This window comes from Danio rerio, chromosome 24 (genome assembly GCF_052040795.2).
Source record: "Danio rerio strain M-AB ecotype USA chromosome 24, GRCz13ab, whole genome shotgun sequence".
Classification (NCBI taxonomy): domain Eukaryota; kingdom Metazoa; phylum Chordata; class Actinopteri; order Cypriniformes; family Danionidae; genus Danio; species Danio rerio.
In genome coordinates this window covers 3,050,406-3,071,370 of record NC_141044.1, presented here as the reverse complement: position 1 = coordinate 3,071,370, position 20,965 = coordinate 3,050,406, and the positions used below count along the sequence as shown (strand labels likewise).

Here is a 20,965-nt window from a genome sequence, read left to right as displayed (position 1 = left end):
CTTTTTTTTTTGTTAATTATTTATTTAATTTTAATATTTCTTTAAAGCATATTCGTTACTCGCTTATTTCCTGTCGTCGTCTTCAGTATTTTGACTGCAGTGGAAGCAGACTCTCTCTGAGGATCGGCCGTCGCAGCTGCTTGCAAGTACACCAATTGCTATATATTGTCAGAAAGACTGATTGCTAAATATTGTTTTATATTTTATTAATATTTTGACATTTTGTTATTAGTTGTGGTTGAAACTTGTTAACGGTCACGTATGTCTCCTAGATAGACTGCAAGAAATGCTCTTTTTTGAGTTAATGTCATGTTTCTAGTCCAAATATCTTTAAAATATTGTTAAATTAAGAAACATTTTTTACATAAGCAAAAATTGTCTTGTTTTTAGAAATAATATATATATATATATATATATATATATATATATATATATATATATATATATATATATAGTTTATGTGAGCTTTTTACTAAAACAAGCAAAATAATCTGCCAAAAGCAAACTGTTTAGCTTGTTTTAAGGAAGAAACTCACTTAATTTTGACATTTATATTTCCAATTGCAAGATAGATAGATAGATAGATAGATAGATAGATAGATAGATAGATAGATAGATAGATAGATAGATAGATAGATAGATAGATAGGTTATTGTTTTTCTTAATTTGCATTATTTAGATTTTAGTTTGATATGAGCAATTCCAAGCAAATGTCAACCTTGCTGTGAAAAAAATAAATTTTTACTAAAATAGCGAAACCCTTTCAGGGATTTTTGAGTAGGCTTGTATTTTATAGTATTGTAAAAATGCTCAAAAATGTCTGTCTTTGTTTTCAAACAATTATATTTGATTTACCAAAGTCATATAAGTAACAAGTTCACATTCAAAATTTCCACAAAATCCTACAAAGTGTGTTGTATACTGTTCACTTGCAGACATTTTTGGTCACATCCATATTGGATGCTCATTTAACGTATAAAAAAAGTTTTATAGATTGACATTTTTCTGATCCCATAACCCTGTGGTTAATTGCTCAGGAAAATATGAACATGTTTCAATATAATTTAACACATACTTTCTCTGTGAATTATGTTTTCAGTTTTTACTGCAATTATTACATTCATAATGCTGGGATTGCTCATATATAGAAAATGACCTATAAAATATATGCAACGTGTATATGATGTTATTTGTGAATATTTAAAGAATACAGATGCTAAAGCCTCCATGTGCTGTTTAACATTTTCTTCTAAAATTATCAGTTTTTCCTCAGCCTCCTGTTTATGTTTAGTTATGGAATGAAAATAATTTAATTTAATAATTTAATCACCATGAAAGTGAAATTTCTGTACCTACACACTGGAGTCTGAGAAAAAATCCTCCCTTTAGAAGAAAACATTTATACAGCGTTTACATCTGTACTCTTTGTATGTCTTTATGTTTTTCTATTGTTGTCTTTATAGTGGTTTTACTGTAGATGAAAGCACACTCTTACAAGGATTATGAGGTATTTAGACTATTTCAATGTGGTGATGAACATATCCGGCTTGTTATCATTATGTTACATAACTGTAACAAGAAGCAATTGAATTATATCTTTACGTTAAAACAGCTATCATAGAATTAATTATCAACATTTTTGTATTCTTAGAAGTTGAAAATGTAAAGCAGGAAACATTAGTACCATTGTTATTGTTTATATCCCTCAAAATGGTTGGTTTTTGTATTCACACATTTAGATTTTCTTCTTGATAATGTCACTTCAGAAAAGTTTTCTAAATTTTAAATAGTAAAATCATATTAGCAGCCAATGACTATCAAAGTACAGCATTGTTCAGTCCATTAAATGGTGCTCATGTTGTTTTGAAGTCATACCTGCATGCGGTTCCAGACTGAATATTAAAAGTAGCTTGTCACAAGTTGTCACTTTTTAAAAAATGAATGAAATGTGCGACTATCAGCTGGATCACCTGCTGCGGACCACTTGAAGCACAGCAAAGGTAAGACGGAGAAAAATACATGAGTAATAATTATCTAACTGAAAACAAAAATCAGCCGGTTTCACAGACAAGACTTAAAAAGATAGTTCACTCAAAAATTAATATACAATTAGGCCTGTCACAATAATCAATATATCGACTTATCTCACAACACATGGACATGACCTCAATCATTTTTGATGACGCAATAAATGTATTGGCCATACCTAAAAACTGATTCTAGCAACATTTTAGCTGAGTGTGCAACATCTCAATCTCGATTGGAGCTGTTAGTGTCAGTGTTGTTGAAAACACTACAGTATTTACTAAATTACTATAATTTATTTTCATGTGTGTGTCTGACAATTGAAAATAGATCTGGTAGCAGATATCGCAGCCTCTGTTACTTTTTACCTTGCACTTTTTTGTTAACATTCATTATTATTACAGTTTTTCTCAGTGGCTTTGGTGCATTTCTCACAACACTACTTACATTTGCACAACAGGTAATGCATTTCTCAAAACAGTTAGTCATTTGTGCACGTCATAGTAGCAGTTTCTCACGCTGGAGGGACTATGTCTCTCGGCTGGCCTGGGAACGCCTCGGGATGCCCCCGGAGGAGCTGGAGGAAGTGTCTGGGGAGAGGGAAGTCCGGGGTTCTCTCCTAAGACTGCTGCCCCGCGACCCGGCCACTGAAAAGCAGCAGAAGATGAATGAATGTATTATTGTTAAATACTTAATTTGTTTTATTTTTGCTCACTAATTGTTATATTTTTCGATTTGTCATGAGTGTGTATTATTTGTTTACTGTTAACTTGCTTTGATGTGTGATCATGTGATATGCATGTTTGTTCTTGTATAGATATTGTTAAATATGCATTTGTAAAAAAATGTAATGGTTAAATTGCTTAAATTGTCTGATTGTCATGATTGCTTTTCTGTATCATTTCCTTTTTGTTAACTTGCTTTGCTGTATTTGCATGTGATTTGCATACTTATGTTTTTGTATTCTTACATTGATATGTTATTGTAAATTATTCATTTGTATTTATTTTTATTTTTGGTTGTTAATTGTTATATTTTTCCATATTGAGTTATTTGTGTTTTTGTTAACTTGGTCATCCATGTTCTTGTATTTTTGCAGATATTGTTAAATACTCAATATGGATTTGTACTTTTTTAACTTGTTAAATTGTTATATTATCCGATTGTCATAATTATTGTTTCGTATCAATTATGTTTTTGTTAACTTGCTTTGCTGTAAATTTGCACCTGATTTGTATATTTTTGTATAGATATTATTGTTAATTTTAAAGATAGATATGTATTGTCCCATTTTTAAGAAGGGGGACCGGAAGGTGTGCTCCAACTATAGGGGGATCACACTCCTCAGCCTCCCGGGGAAAGTCTATGCCAAGGTACTGAAGAAGAGGATCCGGCCAATGGTTGAACCTAGGATCCAGGAGGAACAATGCGGTTTTCGTCCGGACTGTGGTACACTGGACCAGCTCTATACCCTCACCAGGGTGCTCGAGGGTTCATGGGAGTATGTCCAACCAGTCCACATGTGTTTTGTGGACTTGGAGAAGGCATTCATTCGTGTCCCTCGTGGCATTCTGTGAAGGGTGCTCGGGGAGTATGGGGTCAGAGGCGATCTGTTGAGGGCCGTCTCGTCCCTGTATGAACAGAGTGGGAGTCTGGTTCGCATTGCCGGCAATAAGTCAGACTTGTTTCCAGTGCATGTTGGACTCCGGCAGGGCTGCCCCTTGTAACAAATTCTATTCATCATTTTTACGGACGGAATTTTAAGGCGCAGCCTTTGGCTGGAGGGGGTCCGGTTCAGGGACCACAGGATTTCATTTCTGTTATTCGTAGTTCTGTTGGCTTCATCGAACATGGACCTTCAGCAAGCACTGAGGTGGTTTGCTGCCGAGTGTGATGCGGCTGGGATGGGAATCAGCACCTACAAGTTCGAGGCCATGTTGCTCCACCGGAAAGAGGTGGTTTGCCATCTCCAGTTGGAGGAAAATCCTTACCCCAGGTGGAGGAGTTGAAGTATCTCGGGGTTTTGTTCACTAGTGAGGGAAAGATGGAACGTGAGATTGACAGGCGGATTAGTGCAGCGGCAGCAGTAATGCGGTCGATGTACTGGTCCGTTGCGGTGAAGAAGGACCTGAGCCGAAAGGCAAAGCTCTCGATTTACTGGTCAATCTACGTTCCTACTCTGGCCTATTTCGGTCGTGAGCTTTGGGTCATGACCGAAAGGACAAGATCTCGGATATAAGCAGCCGAAATGAGTTTCCTTCGAAAGGTGGCAGGGCACACTCTTTTGGATAGGGTGAGGAGCTCTGACACCCGGCAGGAGCTCTGAGTAGAGCCGCTGCTCCTCCACATCGAGAGAAGTCAGCTGAGGTGGCTTGGGCATCTGATTCGGATGACTCCTAATTGCCTACCAAGGGAGGTGTTCCGGGCATGTCCCAATGGATTTTTGCTCACTGATTGTTAAATTTTTTGATTTGTCAAGATTGTGTATCATTTGTTTTATGTTAACTTTCTTTGCTGTATTTGCATACGATATGTATATTTATTGTTTGGCATTTTTGTGTAGGCCTGTTTTTGTTAAATGCTTGTTTTGCATATTTTTTTATTTTTGTTAGTTGTATATACTGATTTGTCATAATTGTGTATTATTTCTGTTTTTGTTCAATTGTTATATTGTCACGAATTTGTATCATTTGTGGAGTGGTGGGATAAGGTAGGTAGGTAGAGTCCTCCAAATAGGAGGAGGTGGTGGTGGGCTTAGGTAGGTAGGTAGGTAGGTAAAGTCCTCCAAAAAGGAGGAGGAGGTGGTGGACATAGGTAGGTAGGAAGAGTCCTCCAAATAGGATGAGGTGGTGGTGGGGATAGGTAGGTAGATAGTTAAAAGTCCTCCACATAGGAAAGGGTGGTAGTGAGCCTATGAAGGTAGGTTGTTAGGTAGGTAGAGTCCTCCAAAGAGGAGGAGGTGGTGGTGGGCATAGGTAGGTAGGTAGGTTGAGTCCTCCAAAAAGGAGGAGGTGGTGGTGGGCCTAGGTAGGTAGGTAGGTATGTAAAGTCCTCCAAATTGGAGGAGGTGGAGGTGGGCCTAGGTAGGTAGGTAGGTAGATAGTTAAAAGTCCTCCAAATAGGAGGGGGTGGTGGTGGGCCTAGGTAGGTAGGTAGGTAGAGTCCTCCAAATAGGAGGAGGTGGTGGTGGGCCTAGGTAGGTAGGTAGGTAGGTAGGTAGGTAAAGTCCTCCAAATTGGAGGAGGTGGTGGTGGGCCTAGGTAGGTAGGTAGAGTCCTCCAAATAGGAGGAGGTGGTGGTGGGCCTAGGTAGGTAGGTAGGTAAAGTCCTCCAAATCGGAGGAGGTGGTGGTGGGCCAAGGTAGGTAGGTAGAGTCCTCCAAATAGGAGGCGATGGTGGTGGGCCTAGGTAGGTAGATAGTTAAAAGTCCTCCATATAGGAGGGGGTGGTGGTGGGCCTAGGTAGGTAAGTAGAATCCTCCAAATAGGAGGAGGTGGTGGTGGGCCTAGGTAGGTAGGTAGGTATGTAAAGTCCTCCAAATTGGAGGAGGTGGAGGTGAAGGTGGGCCTAGGTAGGTAGGTAGGTAGATAGTTAAAAGTCCTCCAAATAGGAGGGGGTGGTGGTGGGCCTAGGTAGGTAGGTAGGTAGAGTCCTCCAAATTGGAGGAGGTGGTGGTGGGCCAAGGTAGGTAGGTAAAGTCCTCATAATTGGAGGAGGTGGTGGTGGGCATAGGTAGGAAGGTAGGTAGGTAGTTAAAAGTCTTCCAAAAGGGAGGGGGTGGTGGTGGGCCTAGGTAGGTAGGTAGGTAGAGTCCTCCAAATCGGAGGAGGTGGTGGTGGGCCAAGGTAGGTAGGTAGAGTCCTCCAAATAGGAGGCGGTGGTGGTGGGCCTAGGTAGGTAGATAGTTAAAAGTCCTCCACATAGGAGGGGGTGTGGTGGGCCTAGGTAGGTAGGTAGGTAGAGTCCTCCAAATCAGAGGAGGTGGTAGTGGGCCAAGGTAGGTAGGTAGAGTCCTCCAAATAGGAGGCGGTGGTGGTGGGCCTAGGTAGGTAGATAGTTAAAAGTCCTCCATATAGGAGGGGGTGGTGGTGGGCCTAGGTAGGTAGGTTGTTAGGTAGGTAGAGTCCTCCAGATAGGAGGAGGTGGTGGTGGGCATAGGTAGGTAGGTAGAGTCCTCCAAATAGGAGGAGGTGGTGGTGGGCCTAGGTAGGTAGGTAGGTATGTAAAGTCCTCCAAATTGGAGGAGGTGGTGGTGGGCCTAGGTAGGTAGGTAGGTAGATAGTTAAAAGTCCTCCAAATAGGAGGGGGTGGTGGTGGGCCTAGGTAGGTAGGTAGGTAGAGTCCTCCAAATCGGAGGAGGTGGTGGTGGGCCAAGGTAGGTAGGTAAAGTCCTCATATTTGGAGGAGGTGGTGGTGGGCATAGGTAGGAAGGTAGGTAGATAGTTAAAAGTCCTCCAAAAAGGAGGGGGTGGTGGTGGGCCTAGGTAGGTAGGTAGGTAGGTAGAGTCCTCCAAATCGGAGGAGGTGGTGGTGGGCCAAGGTAGGTAGGTAGAGTCCTCCAAATAGGAGGCGGTGGTGGTGGGCCTAGGTAGGTAGATAGTTAAAAGTCCTCCACATAGGAGGGGGTGGTGGTGGGCCTAGGTAGGTAGGTAGGTAGAGTCCTCTAAATCGGAGGAGATGGTGGTGGGCCAAGGTAGGTAGGTAGAGTCCTCCAAATAGGAGGCGGTGGTGGTGGGCCTAGGTAGGTAGATAGTTAAAAGTCCTCCACATAGGAGGAGGTGGTGGTGGGCATAGGTAGGTAGGTAGGTAGAGTCCTCCAAATCGGAGGAGGTGGTGGTGGGCAAAGGTAGGTAGATAGTTAAAAGTCCTCCAAATAGGAGGGGGTGGTGGTGGGCCTAGGTAGGTAGGTAGAGTCCTCCAAATAGGAGGAGGTGGTGGTGGGCCTAGGTAGGTAGGTAGGTAGGTAAAGTCCTCCAAATTGGAGGAGGTGGTGGTGGGCCTAGGTAGGTAGGTAGATAGTTAAAAGTTCTCCAAATAGGAGGGGGTGGTGGTGGGCCTAGGTAGGTAGGTAGAGTCCTCCAAATAGGAGGAGGTGGTGGTGGGCTTAGGTAGGTAGGTAGGTAAAGTCCTCCAAATCGGAGGAGGTGGTGGTGGGCCAAGGTAGGTAGGTAGAGTCCTCCAAATAGGAGGCGATGGTGGTGGGCCTAGGTAGGTAGATAGTTAAAAGTCCTCCATATAGGAGGGGGTGGTGGTGGGCCTAGGTAGGTAGGTAGAGTCCTCCAAATAGGAGGAGGTGGTGGTGGGCCTAGGTAGGTAGGTAGGTATGTAAAGTCCTCCAAATTGGAGGAGGTGGAGGTGGGCCTAGGTAGGTAGGTAGGTAGATAGTTAAAAGTCCTCCAAATAGGAGGGGGTGGTGGTGGGCCTAGGTAGGTAGGTAGGTAGAGTCCTCCAAAAAGGAGGAGGTGGTGGTGGGCCTAGGTAGGTAGGTAGGTAGGTAAAGTCCTCCAAATTGGAGGAGGTGGTGGTGGGCCTAGGTAGGTAGGTAGAGTCCTCCAAATAGGAGGAGGTGGTGGTGGGCCTAGGTAGGTAGGTAGGTAAAGTCCTCCAAATCGGAGGAGGTGGTGGTGGGCCAAGGTAGGTAGGTAGAGTCCTCCAAATAGGAGGCGATGGTGGTGGGCCTAGGTAGGTAGATAGTTAAAAGTCCTCCATATAGGAGGGGGTGGTGGTGGGCCTAGGTAGGTAGGTAGAGTCCTCCAAATAGGAGGAGGTGGTGGTGGGCCTAGGTAGGTAGGTAGGTATGTAAAGTCCTCCAAATTGGAGGAGGTGGAGGTGGGCCTAGGTAGGTAGGTAGGTAGATAGTTAAAAGTCCTCCAAATAGGAGGGGGTGGTGGTGGGCCTAGGTAGGTAGGTAGGTAGAGTCCTCCAAATCGGAGGAGGTGGTGGTGGGCCAAGGTAGGTAGGTAAAGTCCTCATAATTGGAGGAGGTGGTGGTGGGCATAGGTAGGAAGGTAGGTAGGTAGTTAAAAGTCCTCCAAAAAGGAGGGGGTGGTGGTGGGCCTAGGTAGGTAGGTAGGTAGAGTCCTCCAAATCGGAGGAGGTGGTGGTGGGCCAAAGTAGGTAGGTAGAGTCCTCCAAATAGGAGGCGGTGGTGGTGGGCCTAGGTAGGTAGTTAAAAGTCCTCCACATAGGAGGGGGTGTGGTGGGCCTAGGTAGGTAGGTAGGTAGAGTCCTCCAAATCAGAGGAGGTGGTGGTGGGCCAAGGTAGGTAGGTAGAGTCCTCCAAATAGGAGGCGGTGGTGGTGGGCCTAGGTAGGTAGGTAGGTAGGTATGTAAAGTCCTCCATATAGGAGGGGGTGGTGGTGGGCCTAGGTAGGTAGGTAGAGTCCTCCAAACAGGAGAAGGTGGTGGTGGGCCTAGGTAGGTAGGTAGGTATGTAAAGTCCTACAAATTGGAGGAGGTGGTGGTGGGCCTAGGTAGGTAGGTAGGTAGATAGTTAAAAGTCCTCCAAATTGAAGGGGGTGGTGGTGGGCCTAGGTAGGTAGGTAGGTAGAGTCCTCTAAATAGGAGGAGGTGGTGGTGGGCCTAGGTAGGTAGATAAAAGTCCTCCATATAGGAGGGGGTGGTGGTGGGCCTAGGTAGGTAGGTTGTTAGGTAGGTAGAGTCCTCCAGATAGGAGGAGGTGGTGGTGGGCATAGGTAGGTAGGTAGAGTCCTCCAAATAGGAGGAGGTGGTGGTGGGCCTAGGCAGGTAGGTAGGTAGGTAGAGTCCTCCAAATCGGAGGAGGTGGTGGTGGGCCAAGGTAGGTAGGTAAAGTCCTCATAATTGGAGGAGGTGGTGGTGGGCATAGGTAGGAAGGTAGGTAGGTAGTTAAAAGTCCTACAAAAAGGAGGAGGTGGTGGTGGGCCTAGGTAGGTAGGTAGGTAGAGTCCTCCAAATCGGACGAGGTGGTGGTGGGCCAAGGTAGGTAGGTAGAGTCCTCCAAATAGGAGGCGGTGGTGGTGGGCCTAGGTAGGTAGATAGTTAAAAGTCCTCCACATAGGAGGGGGTGGTGGTGGGCCTAGGTAGGTAGGTAGGTAGAGTCCTCCAAATCGGAGGAGGTGGTGGTGGGCCAAGGTAGGTAGGTAGAGTCCTCCAAATAGGAGGCGGTGGTGGTGGGCCTAGGTAGGTAGGTATGTAAAGTCCTCCATATAGGAGGGGGTGGTGGTGGGCCTAGGTAGGTAGGTAGAGTCCTCCAAACAGGAGGAGGTGGTGGTGGGCCTAGGTAGGTAGGTAGGTAGGTATGTAAAGTCCTACAAATTGGAGGAGGTGGTGGTGGGCCTAGGTAGGTAGGTAGGTAGATAGTTAAAAGTCCTCCAAATTAAAGGGGGTGGTGGTGGGCCTAGGTAGGTAGGTAGGTAGAGTCCTCCAAATAGGAGGAGGTGGTGGTGGGCCTAGGTAGGTAGATAGTTAAAAGTCCTCCATATAGGAGGGGGTGGTGGTGGGCCTAGGTAGGTAGGTTGTTAGGTAGGTAGAGTCCTCCAGATAGGAGGAGGTGGTGGTGGGCATACGTAGGTAGGTATAGTCCTCCAAATAGGAGGAGGTGGTGGTGGGCCTAGGTAGGTAGGTAGGTATGTAAAGTCCTCCAAATTGGAGGAGGTGGTGGTGGGCCTAAGTAGGTAGGTAGGTAGATAGTTAAAAGTCCTCCAAATTGAAGGGGGTGGTGGTGGGCCTAGGTAGGTAGGTAGAGTCCTCCAAATAGGAGGAGGTGGTGGTGGGCCTAGGTAGGTAGATAGTTAAAAGTCCTCCATATAGGAGGGGGTGGTGATGGGCCTAGGTAGGTAGGTTGTTAGGTAGGTAAAGTCCTCCAGATAGGAGGAGGTGGTGGTGGGCATAGGTAGGTAGGTAGAGTCCTCCAAATAGGAGGAGGTGGTGGTGGGCCTAGGCAGGTAGGTAGGTAGGTAGAGTCCTCCAAATCGGAGGAGGTGGTGGTGGGCCAAGGTAGGTAGGTAAAGTCCTCATAATTGGAGGAGGTGGTGGTGGGCCTAGGTAGGTAGATAGTTAAAAGTCCTCCACATAGGAGGGGGTGGTGGTGGGCCTAGGTAGGTAGGTAGGTAGAGTCCTCCAAATCGGAGGAGGTGGTGGTGGGCCAAGGTAGGTAGGTAGAGTCCTCCAAATAGGAGGTGGTGGTGGTGGGCCTAGGTAGGTAGGTAGGTAGGTATGTAAAGTCCTCCATATAGGAGGGGGTGGTGGTGGGCCTAGGTAGGTAGGTAGAGTCCTCCAAACAGGAGGAGGTGGTGGTGGGCCTAGGTAGGTAGGTAGGTATGTAAAGTCCTCCAGATAGGAGGAGGTGGTGGTGGGCATAGGTAGGTAGGTAGAGTCCTCCAAATAGGAGGAGGTGGTGGTGGGCCTAGGCAGGTAGGTAGGTAGGTAGAGTCCTCCAAATCGGAGGAGGTGGTGGTGGGCCAAGGTAGGTAGGTAAAGTCCTTATAATTGGAGGAGGTGGTGGTGGGCATAGGTAGGAAGGTAGGTAGGTAGTTAAAAGTCCTCCAAAAAGGAGGAGGTGGTGGTGGGCCTAGGTAGGTAGGTAGGTAGAGTCCTCCAAATCGGAGGAGGTGGTGGTGGGCCAAGGTAGGTAGGTAGAGTCCTCCAAATAGGAGGGGGTGGTGGTGGGCCTAGGTAGGTAGATAGTTAAAAGTCCTCCACATAAGAGGGGGTGGTGGTGGGCCTAGGTAGGTAGGTAGGTAGAGTCCTCCAAATCGGAGGAGGTGGTGGTGGGCCAAGGTAGGTAGGTAGAGTCCTCCAAATAGGAGGCGGTGGTGGTGGGCCTAGGTAGGTAGGTAGGTAGGTATGTAAAGTCCTCCATATAGGAGGGGGTGGTGGTGGGCCTAGGTAGGTAGGTGGAGTCCTCCAAACAGGAGGAGGTGGTGGTGGGCCTAGGTAGGTAGGTAGGTATGTAAAGTCCTACAAATTGGAGGAGGTGGTGGTGGGCCTAAGTAGGTAGGTAGGTAGATAGTTAAAAGTCCTCCAAATTGAAGGGGGTGGTGGTGGGCCTAGGTAGGTAGGTAGGTAGAGTCCTCCAAATAGGAGGCGGTGGTGGTGGGCCTAGGTAGGTAGATAGTTAAAAGTCCTCCACATAGGAGGGGGTGGTGGTGGGCCTAGGTAGGTAGGTAGGTAGAGTCCTCCAAATCGGAGGAGGTGGTGGTGGGCCAAGGTAGGTAGGTAGAGTCCTCCAAATAGGAGGCGGTGGTGGTGGGCCTAGGTAGGTAGGTATGTAAAGTCCTCCATATAGGAGGGGGTGGTGGTGGGCCTAGGTAGGTAGGTAGAGTCCTCCAAACAGGAGGAGGTGGTGGTGGGCCTAGGTAGGTAGGTAGGTAGGTATGTAAAGTCCTACAAATTGGAGGAGGTGGTGGTGGGCCTAGGTAGGTAGGTAGGTAGATAGTTAAAAGTCCTCCAAATTGAAGGGGGTGGTGGTGGGCCTAGGTAGGTAGGTAGGTAGAGTCCTCCAAATAGGAGGAGGTGGTGGTGGGCCTAGGTAGGTAGATAGTTAAAAGTCCTCCATATAGGAGGGGGTGGTGGTGGGCCTAGGTAGGTAGGTTGTTAGGTAGGTAGAGTCCTCCAGATAGGAGGAGGTGGTGGTGGGCATACGTAGGTAGGTATAGTCCTCCAAATAGGAGGAGGTGGTGGTGGGCCTAGGTAGGTAGGTAGGTATGTAAAGTCCTCCAAATTGGAGGAGGTGGTGGTGGGCCTAAGTAGGTAGGTAGGTAGATAGTTAAAAGTCCTCCAAATTGAAGGGGGTGGTGGTGGGCCTAGGTAGGTAGGTAGAGTCCTCCAAATAGGAGGAGGTGGTGGTGGGCCTAGGTAGGTAGATAGTTAAAAGTCCTCCATATAGGAGGGGGTGGTGGTGGGCCTAGGTAGGTAGGTTGTTAGGTAGGTAAAGTCCTCCAGATAGGAGGAGGTGGTGGTGGGCATAGGTAGGTAGGTAGAGTCCTCCAAATAGGAGGAGGTGGTGGTGGGCCTAGGCAGGTAGGTAGGTAGGTAGAGTCCTCCAAATCGGAGGAGGTGGTGGTGGGCCAAGGTAGGTAGGTAAAGTCCTCATAATTGGAGGAGGTGGTGGTGGGCCTAGGTAGGTAGATAGTTAAAAGTCCTCCACATAGGAGGGGGTGGTGGTGGGCCTAGGTAGGTAGGTAGGTAGAGTCCTCCAAATCGGAGGAGGTGGTGGTGGGCCAAGGTAGGTAGGTAGAGTCCTCCAAATAGGAGGTGGTGGTGGTGGGCCTAGGTAGGTAGGTAGGTAGGTATGTAAAGTCCTCCATATAGGAGGGGGTGGTGGTGGGCCTAGGTAGGTAGGTAGAGTCCTCCAAACAGGAGGAGGTGGTGGTGGGCCTAGGTAGGTAGGTAGGTATGTAAAGTCCTCCAAATTGGAGGAGGTGGTGGTGGGCCTAGGTAGGTAGGTAGGTAGATAGGTAGAGTCCTCCAGATAGGAGGAGGTGGTGGTGGGCATAGGTAGGTAGGTAGAGTCCTCCAAATAGGAGGAGGTGGTGGTGGGCCTAGGCAGGTAGGTAGGTAGGTAGAGTCCTCCAAATCGGAGGAGGTGGTGGTGGGCCAAGGTAGGTAGGTAAAGTCCTCATAATTGGAGGAGGTGGTGGTGGGCATAGGTAGGAAGGTAGGTAGGTAGTTAAAAGTCCTCCAAAAAGGAGGAGGTGGTGGTGGGCCTAGGTAGGTAGGTAGGTAGAGTCCTCCAAATCGGAGGAGGTGGTGGTGGGCCAAGGTAGGTAGGTAGAGTCCTCCAAATAGGAGGGGGTGGTGGTGGGCCTAGGTAGGTAGATAGTTAAAAGTCCTCCACATAAGAGGGGGTGGTGGTGGGCCTAGGTAGGTAGGTAGGTAGAGTCCTCCAAATCGGAGGAGGTGGTGGTGGGCCAAGGTAGGTAGGTAGAGTCCTCCAAATAGGAGGCGGTGGTGGTGGGCCTAGGTAGGTAGGTAGGTAGGTATGTAAAGTCCTCCATATAGGAGGGGGTGGTGGTGGGCCTAGGTAGGTAGGTAGAGTCCTCCAAACAGGAGGAGGTGGTGGTGGGCCTAGGTAGGTAGGTAGGTATGTAAAGTCCTACAAATTGGAGGAGGTGGTGGTGGGCCTAAGTAGGTAGGTAGGTAGATAGTTAAAAGTCCTCCAAATTGAAGGGGGTGGTGGTGGGCCTAGGTAGGTAGGTAGGTGGAGTCCTCCAAATAGGAGGAGGTGGTGGTGGGCCTAGGTAGGTAGATAGTTAAAAGTCCTCCATATAGGAGGGGGTGGTGGTGGGCCAAGGTAGGTAGGTAGAGTCCTCCAAATAGGAGGCGATGGTGGTGGGCCTAGGTAGGTAGATAGTTAAAAGTCCTCCATATAGGAGGGGGTGGTGGTGGGCCTAGGTAGGTAGGTAGAGTCCTCCAAATAGGAGGAGGTGGTGGTGGGCCTAGGTAGGTAGGTAGGCATGTAAAGTCCTCCAAATTGGAGGAGGTGGAGGTGGGCCTAGGTAGGTAGGTAGGTAGATAGTTAAAAGTCCTCCAAATAGGAGGGGGTGGTGGTGGGCCTAGGTAGGTAGGTAGGTAGAGTCCTCCAAATCGGAGGAGGTGGTGGTGGGCCAAGGTAGGTAGGTAAAGTCCTCATAATTGGAGGAGGTGGTGGTGGGCATAGGTAGGAAGGTAGGTAGGTAGTTAAAAGTCCTCCAAAAAGGAGGGGGTGGTGGTGGGCCTAGGTAGGTAGGTAGGTAGAGTCCTCCAAATCGGAGGAGGTGGTGGTGGGCCAAAGTAGGTAGGTAGAGTCCTCCAAATAGGAGGCGGTGGTGGTGGGCCTAGGTAGGTAGTTAAAAGTCCTCCACATAGGAGGGGGTGTGGTGGGCCTAGGTAGGTAGGTAGGTAGAGTCCTCCAAATCAGAGGAGGTGGTGGTGGGCCAAGGTAGGTAGGTAGAGTCCTCCAAATAGGAGGCGGTGGTGGTGGGCCTAGGTAGGTAGGTAGGTAGGTATGTAAAGTCCTCCATATAGGAGGGGGTGGTGGTGGGCCTAGGTAGGTAGGTAGAGTCCTCCAAACAGGAGAAGGTGGTGGTGGGCCTAGGTAGGTATGTAGGTATGTAAAGTCCTACAAATTGGAGGAGGTGGTGGTGGGCCTAGGTAGGTAGGTAGGTAGATAGTTAAAAGTCCTCCAAATTGAAGGGGGTGGTGGTGGGCCTAGGTAGGTAGGTAGGTAGAGTCCTCCAAATAGAAGGAGGTGGTGGTGGGCCTAGGTAGGTAGATAAAAGTCCTCCATATAGGAGGGGGTGGTGGTGGGCCTAGGTAGGTAGGTTGTTAGGTAGGTAGAGTCCTCCAGATAGGAGGAGGTGGTGGTGGGCATAGGTAGGTAGGTAGAGTCCTCCAAATAGGAGGAGGTGGTGGTGGGCCTAGGCAGGTAGGTAGGTAGGTAGAGTCCTCCAAATCGGAGGAGGTGGTGGTGGGCCAAGGTAGGTAGGTAAAGTCCTCATAATTGGAGGAGGTGGTGGTGGGCATAGGTAGGAAGGTAGGTAGGTAGTTAAAAGTCCTACAAAAAGGAGGAGGTGGTGGTGGGCCTAGGTAGGTAGGTAGGTAGAGTCCTCCAAATCGGACGAGGTGGTGGTGGGCCAAGGTAGGTAGGTAGAGTCCTCCAAATAGGAGGCGGTGGTGGTGGGCCTAGGTAGGTAGATAGTTAAAAGTCCTCCACATAGGAGGGGGTGGTGGTGGGCCTAGGTAGGTAGGTAGGTAGAGTCCTCCAAATCGGAGGAGGTGGTGGTGGGCCAAGGTAGGTAGGTAGAGTCCTCCAAATAGGAGGCGGTGGTGGTGGGCCTAGGTAGGTAGGTATGTAAAGTCCTCCATATAGGAGGGGGTGGTGGTGGGCCTAGGTAGGTAGGTAGAGTCCTCCAAACAGGAGGAGGTGGTGGTGGGCCTAGGTAGGTAGGTAGGTAGGTATGTAAAGTCCTACAAATTGGAGGAGGTGGTGGTGGGCCTAGGTAGGTAGGTAGGTAGATAGTTAAAAGTCCTCCAAATTGAAGGGGGTGGTGGTGGGCCTAGGTAGGTAGGTAGGTAGAGTCCTCCAAATAGGAGGAGGTGGTGGTGGGCCTAGGTAGGTAGATAGTTAAAAGTCCTCCATATAGGAGGGGGTGGTGGTGGGCCTAGGTAGGTAGGTTGTTAGGTAGGTAGAGTCCTCCAGATAGGAGGAGGTGGTGGTGGGCATACGTAGGTAGGTATAGTCCTCCAAATAGGAGGAGGTGGTGGTGGGCCTAGGTAGGTAGGTAGGTATGTAAAGTCCTCCAAATTGGAGGAGGTGGTGGTGGGCCTAAGTAGGTAGGTAGGTAGATAGTTAAAAGTCCTCCAAATTGAAGGGGGTGGTGGTGGGCCTAGGTAGGTAGGTAGAGTCCTCCAAATAGGAGGAGGTGGTGGTGGGCCTAGGTAGGTAGATAGTTAAAAGTCCTCCATATAGGAGGGGGTGGTGGTGGGCCTAGGTAGGTAGGTTGTTAGGTAGGTAAAGTCCTCCAGATAGGAGGAGGTGGTGGTGGGCATAGGTAGGTAGGTAGAGTCCTCCAAATAGAAGGAGGTGGTGGTGGGCCTAGGCAGGTAGGTAGGTAGGTAGAGTCCTCCAAATCGGAGGAGGTGGTGGTGGGCATAGGTAGGTAGGTAGAGTCCTCCATATAGGAGGGGGTGGTGGTGGGCCTAGGTAGGTAGGTTGTTAGGTAGGTAAAGTCCTCCAGATAGGAGGAGGTGGTGGTGGGCATAGGTAGGTAGGTAGAGTCCTCCATATAGGAGGGGGTGGTGGTGGGCCTAGGTAGGTAGGTTGTTAGGTAGGTAAAGTCCTCCAGATAGGAGGAGGTGGTGGTGGGCCTAGGTAGGTAGATAGTTAAAAGTCCTCCACATAGGAGGGGGTGGTGGTGGGCCTAGGTAGGTAGGTAGGTAGAGTCCTCCAAATCGGAGGAGGTGGTGGTGGGCCAAGGTAGGTAGGTAGAGTCCTCCAAATAGGAGGTGGTGGTGGTGGGCCTAGGTAGGTAGGTAGGTAGGTATGTAAAGTCCTCCATATAGGAGGGGGTGGTGGTGGGCCTAGGTAGGTAGGTAGAGTCCTCCAAACAGGAGGAGGTGGTGGTGGGCCTAGGTAGGTAGGTAGGTATGTAAAGTCCTACAAATTGGAGGAGGTGGTGGTGGGCCTAGGTAGGTAGGTAGGTAGATAGGTAGAGTCCTCCAGATAGGAGGAGGTGGTGGTGGGCATAGGTAGGTAGGTAGAGTCCTCCAAATAGGAGGAGGTGGTGGTGGGCCTAGGCAGGTAGGTAGGTAGGTAGAGTCCTCCAAATCGGAGGAGGTGGTGGTGGGCCAAGGTAGGTAGGTAAAGTCCTCATAATTGGAGGAGGTGGTGGTGGGCATAGGTAGGAAGGTAGGTAGGTAGTTAAAAGTCCTCCAAAAAGGAGGAGGTGGTGGTGGGCCTAGGTAGGTAGGTAGGTAGAGTCCTCCAAATCGGAGGAGGTGGTGGTGGGCCAAGGTAGGTAGGTAGAGTCCTCCAAATAGGAGGGGGTGGTGGTGGGACTAGGTAGGTAGATAGTTAAAAGTCCTCCACATAAGAGGGGGTGGTGGTGGGCCTAGGTAGGTAGGTAGGTAGAGTCCTCCAAATCGGAGGAGGTGGTGGTGGGCCAAGGTAGGTAGGTAGAGTCCTCCAAATAGGAGGCGGTGGTGGTGGGCCTAGGTAGGTAGGTAGGTAGGTATGTAAAGTCCTCCATATAGGAGGGGGTGGTGGTGGGCCTAGGTAGGTAGGTAGAGTCCTCCAAACAGGAGGAGGTGGTGGTGGGCCTAGGTAGGTAGGTAGGTATGTAAAGTCCTACAAATTGGAGGAGGTGGTGGTGGGCCTAAGTAGGTAGGTAGGTAGATAGTTAAAAGTCCTCCAAATTGAAGGGGGTGGTGGTGGGCCTAGGTAGGTAGGTAGGTAGAGTCCTCCAAATAGGAGGAGGTGGTGGTGGGCCTAGGTAGGTAGATAGTTAAAAGTCCTCCATATAGGAGGGGGTGGTGGTGGGCCTAGGTAGGTAGGTTGTTAGGTAGGTAGAGTCCTCCAGATAGGAGGAGGTGGTGGTGGGCATACGTAGGTAGGTATAGTCCTCCAAATAGGAGGAGGTGGTGGTGGGCCTAGGTAGGTAGGTAGGTATGTAAAGTCCTCCAAATTGGAGGAGGTGGTGGTGGGCCTAGGTAGGTAGGTAGGTAGATAGTTAAAAGTCCTCCAAATAGAAGGGGTGGTGGTGGTCCTAGGTAGGTAGTTAGGTAGAGTCCTTCAAATCGGAGGAGGTGGTGGTGGGCCAAGGTAGGTAGGTAAAGTCCTCCAAATTGGAGGAGGTGGTGGTGGGCATAGGTAGGAAGGTAGGTAGATAGTTAAAAGTCCTCCAAATATGAGGGGGTGGTGGTGGGCCTAGGTAGGTAGGTAGGTAGTTAAAAGTTCTCCAAATAGGAGGGGGTGGTGGTGGGCCTAGTTAGGTAGGTAGAGTCCTCCAAATAGGAGGAGGTGGTGGTGGGCCTAGGTAGGTAGGTAGGTAAAGTCCTCCAAATCGGAGGAGGTGGTGGTGGGCCAAGGTAGGTAGGTAGAGTCCTCCAAATAGGAGGCGATGGTGGTGGGCCTAGGTAGGTAGATAGTTAAAAGTCCTCCATATAGGAGGGGGTGGTGGTGGGCCTAGGTAGGTAGGTAGAGTCCTCCAAATAGGAGGAGGTGGTGGTGGGCCTAGGTAGGTAGGTAGGTATGTAAAGTCCTCCAAATTGGAGGAGGTGGAGGTGGGCCTAGGTAGGTAGGTAGGTAGATAGTTAAAAGTCCTCCAAATAGGAGGGGGTGGTGGTGGGCCTAGGTAGGTAGGTAGGTAGGTAGAGTCCTCCAAATAGGAGGAGGTGGTGGTGGGCCTAGGTAGGTAGGTAGGTAGGTAAAGTCCTCCAAATTGGAGGAGGTGGTGGTGGGCCTAGGTAGGTAGGTAGAGTCCTCCAAATAGGAGGAGGTGGTGGTGGGCCTAGGTAGGTAGGTAGGTAAAGTCCTCCAAATCGGAGGAGGTGGTGGTGGGCCAAGGTAGGTAGGTAGAGTCCTCCAAATAGGAGGCGATGGTGGTGGGCCTAGGTAGGTAGATAGTTAAAAGTCCTCCATATAGGAGGGGGTGGTGGTGGGCCTAGGTAGGTAGGTAGAGTCCTCCAAATAGGAGGAGGTGGTGGTGGGCCTAGGTAGGTAGGTAGGTATGTAAAGTCCTCCAAATTGGAGGAGGTGGAGGTGGGCCTAGGTAGGTAGATAGTTAAAAGTCCTCCAAATAGGAGGGGGTGGTGGTGGGCCTAGGTAGGTAGGTAGGTAGACTCCTCCAAATCGGAGGAGGTGGTGGTGGGCCAAGGTAGGTAGGTAAAGTCCTCATAATTGGAGGAGGTGGTGGTGGGCATAGGTAGGAAGGTAGGTAGGTAGTTAAAAGTCCTCCAAAAAGGAGGGGGTGGTGGTGGGCCTAGGTAGGTAGGTAGGTAGAGTCCTCCAAATCGGAGGAGGTGGTGGTGGGCCAAAGTAGGTAGGTAGAGTCCTCCAAATAGGAGGCGGTGGTGGTGGGCCTAGGTAGGTAGATAGTTAAAAGTCCTCCACATAGGAGGGGGTGTGGTGGGCCTAGGTAGGTAGGTAGGTTGAGTCCTCCAAATCAGAGGAGGTGGTGGTGGGCCAAGGTAGGTAGGTTGAGTCCTCCAAATAGGAGGCGGTGGTGGTGGGCCTAGGTAGGTAGGTAGGTAGGTATGTAAAGTCCTCCATATAGGAGGGGGTGGTGGTGGGCCTAGGTAGGTAGGTAGAGTCCTCCAAACAGGAGAAGGTGGTGGTGGGCCTAGGTAGGTAGGTAGGTATGTAAAGTCCTACAAATTGGAGGAGGTGGTGGTGGGCCTAGGTAGGTAGGTAGGTAGATAGTTAAAAGTCCTCCAAATTGAAGGGGGTGGTGGTGGGCCTAGGTAGGTAGGTAGGTAGAAAGTTAAAAGTCCTCAAAATAGGAGGGGGTGGTGGTGGGCCTAGGTAGGTAGGTAGGTAGAGTCCTCCAAATCGGAGGAGGTGGTGGTGGGCCAAGGTAGGTAGGTAAAGTCCTCATAATTGGAGGAGGTGGTGGTGGGCATAGGTAGGAAGGTAGGTAGGTAGTTAAAAGTCCTCCAAAAAGGAGGAGGTGGTGGTGGGCCTAGGTAGGTAGGTAGGTAGAGTCCTCCAAATCGGAGGAGGTGGTGGTGGTTCAAGGTAGGTAGGTAGAGTCCTCCAAATAGGAGGCGGTGGTGGTGGGCCTAGGTAGGTAGATAGTTAAAAGTCCTCCACATAGGAGGGGGTGGTGGTGGGCCTAGGTAGGTAGGTAGGTAGAGTCCTCCAAATCGGAGGAGGTGGTGGTGGGCCAAGGTAGGTAGGTAGAGTCCTCCAAATAGGAGGCGGTGGTGGTGGGCCTAGGTAGGTAGGTAGGTAGGTATGTAAAGTCCTCCATATAGGAGGGGGTGGTGGTGGGCCTAGGTAGGTAGGTAGAATCCTCCAAACAGGAAGAGGTGGTGGTGGGCCTAGGTAGGTAGGTATGTAAAGTCCTACAAATTGGAGGAGGTGGTGGTGGGCCTAGGTAGGTAGGCAGGTAGATAGTTAAAAGTCCTCCAAATTGAAGGGGGTGGTGGTGGGCCTAGGTAGGTAGGTAGGTAGAGTCCTCCAAATAGGAGGAGGTGGTGGTGGGCCTAGGTAGGTAGATAGTTAAAAGTCCTCCATATAGGAGGGGGTGGTGGTGGGCCTAGGTAGGTAGGTTGTTAGGTAGGTAGAGTCCTCCAGATAGGAGGAGGTGGTGTTGGGCATAGGTAGGTAGGTAGAGTCCTCCAAATAGGAGGAGGTGGTGGTGGGCCTAGGCAGGTAGGTAGGTAGGTAGAGTCCTCCAAATCGGAGGAGGTGGTGGTGGGCCAAGGTAGGTAGGTAAAGTCCTCATAATTGGAGGAGGTAGTGGTGGGCATAGGTAGGAAGGTAGGTAGGTAGTTAAAAGTCCTCCAAAAAGGAGGAGGTGGTGGTGGGCCTAGGTAGGTAGGTAGGTAGAGTCCTCCAAATCGGAGGAGGTGGTGGTGGGCCAAGGTAGGTAGGTAGAGTCCTCCAAATAGGAGGCGGTGGTGGTGGGCCTAGGTAGGTAGATAGTTAAAAGTCCTCCACATAGGAGGGGGTGGTGGTGGGCCTAGGTAGGTAGGTAGGTAGAGTCCTCCAAATCGGAGGAGGTGGTGGTGGGCCAAGGTAGGTAGGTAGAGTCCTCCAAATAGGAGGCGGTGGTGGTGGGCCTAGGTAGGTAGGTAGGTAGGTATGTAAAGTCCTCCATATAGGAGGGGGTGGTGGTGGGCCTAGGTAGGTAGGTAGAGTCCTCCAAACAGGAGGAGGTGGTGGTGGGCCTAGGTAGGTAGGTAGGTATGTAAAGTCCTACAAATTGGAGGAGGTGGTGGTGGGCCTAGGTAGGTAGGTAGGTAGATAGTTAAAAGTCCTCCAAATTGAAGGGGGTGGTGGTGGGCCTAGGTAGGTAGGTAGGTAGAGTCCTCCAAATAGGAGGAGGTGGTGGTGGGCCTAGGTAGGTAGATAGTTAAAAGTCCTCCATATAGGAGGGGGTGGTGGTGGGCCTAGGTAGGTAGGTTGTTAGGTAGGTAGAGTCCTCCAGATAGGAGGAGGTGGTGGTGGGCATACGTAGGTAGGTATAGTCCTCCAAATAGGAGGAGGTGGTGGTGGGCCTAGGTAGGTAGGTAGGTATGTAAAGTCCTCCAAATTGGAGGAGGTGGTGGTGGGCCTAGGTAGGTAGGTAGATAGTTAAAAGTCCTCCAAATTGAAGGGGGTGGTGGTGGGCCTAGGTAGGTAGGTAGAGTCCTCCAAATAGGAGGAGGTGGTGGTGGGCCTAGGTAGGTAGATAGTTAAAAGTCCTCTATTTAGGAGGGGGTGGTGGTGGGCCTAGGTAGGTAGGTTGTTAGGTACGTAAAGTCCTTCAGATAG

General features: G+C 49.6%; 1 protein-coding gene across 4 annotated transcripts in view; it reads right to left on the bottom strand.

The window, feature by feature from the left end:
• The window catches only part of si:ch211-152c8.2, a 131,914-nt gene that overhangs the window by 22,181 nt on the left and 88,768 nt on the right, over nucleotides 1-20,965 (bottom strand). For 3 of the 4 annotated variants that reach the window (XR_015524678.1, XR_015524679.1, XR_015524677.1), the window contains one exon: nucleotides 2,302-2,672. The exons of the other annotated variant lie outside the window; for it this stretch is intronic. The gene's annotated coding sequence lies outside the window, so the exon portion shown is untranslated. Of the gene's footprint in view, nucleotides 1-2,301; nucleotides 2,673-20,965 lie in introns of those variants that run through there. 4 annotated transcript variants of the gene reach the window in all.